Source organism: Echinops telfairi, unplaced genomic scaffold (genome assembly GCF_000313985.2).
Source record: "Echinops telfairi isolate 266 unplaced genomic scaffold, ASM31398v2 ScPeMD7_2565;HRSCAF=3150, whole genome shotgun sequence".
NCBI classification, from domain to species: domain Eukaryota; kingdom Metazoa; phylum Chordata; class Mammalia; order Afrosoricida; family Tenrecidae; genus Echinops; species Echinops telfairi.
The window spans coordinates 1,423,024-1,430,221 of record NW_022106463.1 but is presented as its reverse complement, the minus strand read 5'-3'; the positions used below and the strand labels follow the sequence as shown (position 1 = coordinate 1,430,221).

Genomic DNA, 7,198 nt, shown 5'->3' with positions numbered 1-7,198 from the left:
CAACTGTCATTCTGTTGTTCTCTCTTCCGATTTGTTTATCCCACCTGTCCCATCCAGATACACATGCAGAGACAAGAATATGCACAAACACAAGACCCAGCAAAACAAAGCAACAATAGAAAATAAAATGATAGCTACAACAACAAAGCCAACAACAAAAAAAGAGAAGCCTATAAATAGTTCAAGGTCTATTTGTGGTCCTTTGTGAGTGTTCTCCAGTGGAGTCTGAAGGACTCCTGGCCCCACAGTCTATTTTTGGTGTTTCCTGGGGACTTCATTGCTCTGCTCCCCTTGCTGCTCTGTTGCACAACCCCAGCATCTCGCCTAGGTGTGGTGGAATCAGGGTGGGCACAATTCCCATGTGTCTCCACTGTTGTCCACTGTGGTGCTATGGGTCAGTGAGGAACGTCATGTCTTGTGGTGGGGCCGGCCCTGTGGTCCTCTCTGTGCACTGGCTGCTCTGAGCAGAAATATTGTCCTCAGGGCTTGGTGGGCCGGGATGTGCTTCACTCTTTTTTCCTCTCCCCTATTTGCTCCTGTGTGCTCTGATCAGATACGTCCCTCTCCTTGGGCTGTAGCTTCTGTGCTGTCCTCTGAAATGAATTCTTCTGAGGGGGAAGGGGAATGTCCACTTAGTTGGTAATGAGGCTGGCCCCTCAGGCCTCTCTGTTGGTTCCCTGCTTCATGCCAGTGTGTTGTGTGCTGGTCTAGGAGCACTGGAAAAAGAACGCTTCACGAATTTGCAGAACTTCCTTGCACAGGGTCCATGCTAATGGTCTCTGTATCGTTCCAATTTTAGTAAGTGTGCTGACGAAGCGAGCATCACACAAGTCGTTATGTGTCCCTTGGGTATAGGACAGAATTGAATTGTTGCTGTGGGTGTCTTAAATTTAAAAAAAAAATAATTTTATTAGGGGCTCATACAACTCTTATTACAATCCGCACATAGATCCATTGTGTCAAGCACATTTGTATATTTGTTGCCATCATCATTTTCAAAACATTTTCTTTCTACTTGAGCCCTTGGTATCAGCTTCTCATTTTTTCCCTTCCCTCCCTCACAAACCCTTGACAATTTATAAATTATGACTATTTTTTCATATCTTACACTGACTGGTGTCTCCCTTCACCCACTTTTCCGTTATCCGTCTCCCAGAGAGGGGGTCTATATGTAGATCCTTGTTATCGGTTTCTTCCCCCAGATTTCTTAAATTTTAACTGGAGTAGAAACCCTCACCTTCCTGCTGAGGAGTAGCTGGTGGTTTTGAACTGCCACCTTGTGTAGAGCAGCTCAGCATATGTCACCCACAACAACATCCGGGCTCCTCCGCTCAGGGAAGGAGGGAGAACATAGTTGCACACCTTACGGAAAGTCACCAATTATACAAGCCCGAACTGTGGAACTGGTGTATCGTTTGCTCTCTATATTCCAAACAACAACAAAAATTAAGTTTGCTGAACAAAACAATCAGTGAATGGCAATAGGTTTATTCTTTCCACCATAATGTAGGCTGCACATCCCAGGCGCGGTTACCAGTGCCTGTGGCTTTCGCTCAGATAGACATCGGAGATATCTTCATAGCACATCACCACCAAACCAAGTCCGACACCATCAAGTCAGTTCCAACTTAGGGAACAGAGTAGAATGGCTCCCTAGGAATTCCAAGACTAAAAATCTTTAAGAGGACAGTCTCCTACTTTGCCCTTGGAGCAACTAGTGGGTTTGAACTGTTGAACTTGTGGTTAGCAGCCCAATGCATGTTTAACCCACTAGGCCACCAGTTGTTCTTAAAATATCACTGATGGTCAACCCAACTTCACAACCATGACAGTTACCAGCCCTTTCACTAGATCCTAGTGCATAAATCTAAAGATACATATTACACACATATTACCATGGGACGAGGTTTTACAAATATTTGATCATTGTATTTGAATCAGATAGTTTTCCCTTGTAATCATATGTGTTTTGTTTTATGCATCAGAAGCATTCTAGAAGGGATCCACTTGCTTCTCCAGACTGCCAAAATGGCCATAGCTCAGAAATCTTCCTAAACCCTGCTGAGCCCTACTGAGAGATGCTCGTGAAAATTGTATTTCAGCAGCATGTCCAGGTTTGGAAGGCTACCTTGGGTCTTTGCCCAGACAGTGTTATAATTATTTTGAATTTGAAAGAGCTGGTGTGTGTGTGAGTGTGTGTGTGTGTGTGTGTGTGTGTGTGTGTGTGTGTGTGTGTGGAGGGTGGGGCAGGGCGGGCACAAAATGCATCATGGTGAGAAGCAACACTTGTTGAAGAAACCAGGACTACAGAAGAGGCATCTGCCTCAGTTCTTTTGTGTCTCTCAGTCAGCATTTTTCAGTGCCTCTGTGATAGGGTTATTGTGCCACCTGGCCAATAGGAACATGTGGGATTAATCAGGTCGCAATTTCATTGGAGGGCAAAGAGATAAATGGCTCAGCAATACCCACCCCTCTCTCTCTTGCTCTCTAGTGAACAGACTAGTGTGCCACTGCTTTAGCTAGTTCTCTGCATCAACTTTTGAGCCACACTGCCTGTGGAACAGCCAACCCGTGGATTGTGCACTAGATCTTTAGGTTCCTTCAAGACCTGCTTCATCATGCTGCTGGTGTATGCACTGCTTGAGCTTGAGGTGGTCGGATCCTGTCATCTTGCATTGCTTAAGTATGATATCCCATCCAGGTTTTCTTCACTAAGCTCCTGAGCTGCTGACTGTTGGTGAACCGCCCTGCGGTTTGCTGCCTGTGGTCAGACTGCCTGCACTGCTCTAGGGAAGACTCAGCTATCTCCTTCCTTGACCTTGGACCCAGCAGCCCTTGTGAGTTGAAGGACTTCCAGTATATTAACTGTTCCGTGGAAGTAAGTTGAACGGAGCCCTCTGTACTGCTATGTGGACTAATTAGCTGTTATATTCCTTCATGGTGTATAAATCAATCAATCAATCATCTATCTATCTATCTATCTATCTATCTATCTATCTATCTATCTATCATCTATCTATCTAATCATAAGTGTCCTGGCTTTAGTTTCTCTAGAGAACCCTGTCTAACACAGTCTGGCTTTCAAGTACCATGTTTCCCCGAAAGTAAGACATCCCCGGAAAATAAAACCTACTTACAGTTTTGCCTCTCACTGAAATATAAGGCATCCCCCCCGAAAATAAGACATCCCCCAAAATAAGGCCCCCGAAGCTACCATAACTCTGGACTCTGGACCGTAGCGGAAGGCACTGCTGCACAGCTCACTGTTGGCCACAGCACAGCCGGAGCAGACAGGAAGTGCGAGGTCTCTTTTAGTAAAATAATAAATGTGTACCATATTCTTCTTCCTGGAAAAATAAGATATCCCCTGAAAATAAGACCTAGCACATGTTTGGGAGCAAAAATTAATATAGGACACTGTCTTATTTTAGGGAAAACAGGGTATATATAAACAATATGTCAAGTGATGCCTAATTAAATCATTTGAAGCCAAAAAAAAATTTCACAGACCAGTGGGTAGGAAGTCTTTTGGATCCAGTGGTGTTGTAAGCATCTCCATGCTGGCAGGAGTCTCCACGTGGCTTCTCCAGCTCAGGGCACTAGTGTAGCTTCATGTGTCTTGTCAGCTGCAATGTATCCCAGGGAGTCAGCATGTGTTGCGCCTCAAGTGAGCTATTTTTCTCCTTAATGCCTCCAAATGATGTCATCAAGCTGCCACCTGATTGACAGGCTCAACTCTACCCCTTCACTTTTAATCCTTTCAAATTGACAACAGATTATGTAACTACCACAGCCTTGCTCTGCCTCTGACAGTCTGCTAATGTTTCATGGTTATGGAGCTATACTTTGCTATTAAAAAATAATCATGCTCCCTTGCCTCCTTTTGGGGATGAGCCTCAGCACTTTGCTGTGGCGCCCACACTGAAGCAGATGTGTTGCGAGGGCAGTTTTCCACGAAGCTCTACCTTGGCTCCACTCACAGAGCTGCTTGGTACAAGGATCCTGCTACAGTTGGGAAAACACAACAGTGTCCTATATTAATTTTTGCACTTCCTGTCTGCTCCGGCTGTGCTGTGGCCAACAGTGAGCTGTGCAGCAGTGCCTTCCGCTACGGTCCAGAGTCCAGAGTTATGGTAGCTTCGGGGGCCTTATTTCCAGCAGAAAGTGTTCACGCTCAGGATGAACTCGGTGTGTTTAATGAAGAGAGGAAAAGAAGGAGAGGGTGAGAGAGGGAGGAGAAAGGAAGTAAAGGACAAGAAGCAGGAAGAAGCAAAGTAAAAGGAATACCCTGTAAAGTTTATTAAAACAAAAAGCAAAATAAATTCACTGTTAACGAGTCAGTTCCGAATCATAGCAACCACATATATAACAGAATGAAACATTGCCCAGTCCTGAGACATTTGCAAAATTGTTACGTTTGACTCCGTTGTTGTAACTACCATTTCAATCTACTTTGTCCAGGGTCTTCCTCTCCTAGGTTCATACCTGGTACATGCCACATCTGATTTTTAATAGCTGCTGGGAGCAGTTTCTTCTCACTTTGGGTCATGTGGCATCAGCAAATGAAGGCCCCGAGGGCTTTACTTCGTCCACATCCTATGATGGAGGCGACCTTGAGAAGGACGCTCTTCCCCAGGCATGTTTTGAGTGCTTCCCAATTCATCCTTTGACCTGTGGCCTGTGGACATGCAGTTGTCCCAGCACCCTTTGTAGAAAGATTATTTTCGTTTATTTGTTTGAAACTAACGTGCATGTCACAAAAGAATCCAGATCATTGTCACTTTTACTTTCCCTTTTTCATGTTTCGTTCTGATGGGTAAGGAAAGTGGAGGCTTTTTAAGGTATGGCTCTCTTTTAATTTTAACATGTTTGTTTATTATTTATATGTTTTAAAATTAATGTTTCCCTTTTGCTTCAGGAATATAATACATACATACCAAAAAACCCCAAAACATTTCATGTGTTTTCATGGCCCATCTCATCAGATCAGTGACAGTGTTTAGTCTGGGTAGACTGGAGAAGCAAATTCATAGACACTCACATGTGTATAAGAAAGAGTTTTACATAAAAGAGCAATTGAATATTGAGAAAACATCCCAGCCCAGTCCAGATCAAGTCCATAAATCCAATATTAGTCCATATGTTCAATACCAGTCTGTAAATTCCTCTTCAGACTCACGCAACACATGCAATGGCATCAAATGCAGGAAGATCACAGGCCAGTGGGGGGAAAGTCTGTGGATCTCATCGCTGCTGTGGATCTCCACGTGGCTCTTCCAGCTCCAGAGCTCTGGCTCTATCAGTGTAGCTCCACGTGTCTTGTCAACAGGAATGCCTTGCAGGGAGAGTGTGGGTCTGGCCTCCAAGTGAGCTATTTAACCCTGTAGAGCCTCCAAATGAGGTCATCAAGCTGCGACCTGATCGACAGGCTAAACTCAACCCCTTCACTCTTAACAGTCTCAAAGTGATACCAGATTATGTAACTACCACAGGCAATATCCCATTAATTCCCTCTTCTCCTATATATGTGGTTCTTTTTTTTTATCCTCCCTCTGTCCTTACCTTTCTATATTTCCTTCCCCCTCCCCTCCCCATCCTGGCCCTGTCTTAGTCTTTAAAGTCTTATTCTTTGGTTTGAAAATCTTTTTTTTTGTTTATAAATAATCATGTCAAAATATTTATCTTTACTTAGGGCTCAAGTAGAAAGCAAATGTTTTGAGAATGATGAGGGCAACAAATGTACAAATGTGCTTGACACAAAATGGATGTATGTATGGATTGTGCTAAGAGTTGTGCGAGCCCCCAATAAAATGATTTTAAAAGTATATCTATCAAAAATATATATATATATCTTTTTGAAATTTACTAACTTTGCTGAGCATAATGGTCTCTAATTTTGCCCATATCTTGAGGTGTCTCACAGATTCATCATTGTTCTTTAAGTAAGGATGTATATTCCATCATGTGAATGTATCTGAATTAGTTTATCTATTCCTCTACAGACGAGGCTTTTCCCCCCCATCTTTTTGCTATTTTAGACATTTCTGCAATATACACTGGTGTGCACATGCCTGTTCTTTATTTCTTTTGTTGTTCTTGTTCTTTATTTCTTTAGGAAATATACTAATTAGAGAGATTCGGGGACCATAAGCTATTTGTATGTTCATTTGTGTAAGGAATCATCATACTGGATTCCATAGTGATTGTTAAAATTCTGCAATCCGACCAATAATGTATTAGTGTTCAATCTCTCCACATTATTTCCAGCATTTATTGTTTTGTTTTCAATTTTGCTAAAAGTGTCAGTGTGAATATTTCACTGTTTTAATTGGTATTTCTCTTATGGCTACAGAACATGAACATTCATTTATAAGATTGTTGATGTGATTTTCTTTCCAAATTAAAAAAAGTTTTGTTGTATTTTTTGAATGGTTCGATATCTTTTCTTTTTGACTGTTTATTGCCTACTCTGTTCCCTCTGCTGTTGCTTATTTGTTTATTTTTATCTTCATATTGGAATGTTGTCTATGGTTCCTTGTTTTAATTTTTTTACTTCCATTTCACTTTAAGTATTACTTTAAATTTTCTCATTAGGTTTTTAGGTTGCTGTCTTTTATTGTTATAGATTTTCTGTCTATAAAATTCCTTTTAATATTTTTTGTAAAGGAGGTCATGTTTTTATAAATTCCTTTAGTTTTTCTTCCTTATCTACAATTTTTCTTTTTTAAGATTTATCCCTCATATTGAGGGATAATTTTGCTGGATATAGCATTCTTGGTTGGCAGTTTTTAACTTTCAAAATTTTGGAGATATCATTCCATTGCCTTATTGCCTGAATAGTTTAGGTAGAAAAACCTGAACTTATCCTAATCAGTTGGCCTTTATATGTAATTGTTTTGTTTTGTTTTTGCCATCCTACTCTCAGGATTCTTTCTCCCTTCTTTTTTTATATATACTGGAAAATTTGATTATTAATTGCTGAGGCGGTTTCCTTTTGGGATCAATTCTGTTCGGAGTTCTATGGACTTCTCCATAGTTATTTTATGTTCTGTCATGATATTAGGGGAATTCCCCCTTGTGTTAGACAGGGTTCTCTAGAGAGATAAAACCAAATTCCTGATAATTTAATATATTTATTTATAAAGATAATTAGATATATAACAAGAAATGAACTGTTAAATCATATACAGATAAGTGT

The 7,198-nt window shown here is 41.2% G+C and overlaps 1 non-coding gene and 1 pseudogene across 1 annotated transcript; both read right to left on the bottom strand.

Moving 5' to 3' along the window:
• LOC101652886 overlaps positions 1 to 7,198 on the bottom strand; it is a 56,240-nt pseudogene that overhangs the window by 9,322 nt on the left and 39,720 nt on the right.
• Positions 721 to 823, bottom strand: LOC115870861. The gene has a single exon (XR_004046963.1). It is a non-coding gene; the product is annotated as a U6 spliceosomal RNA (small nuclear RNA).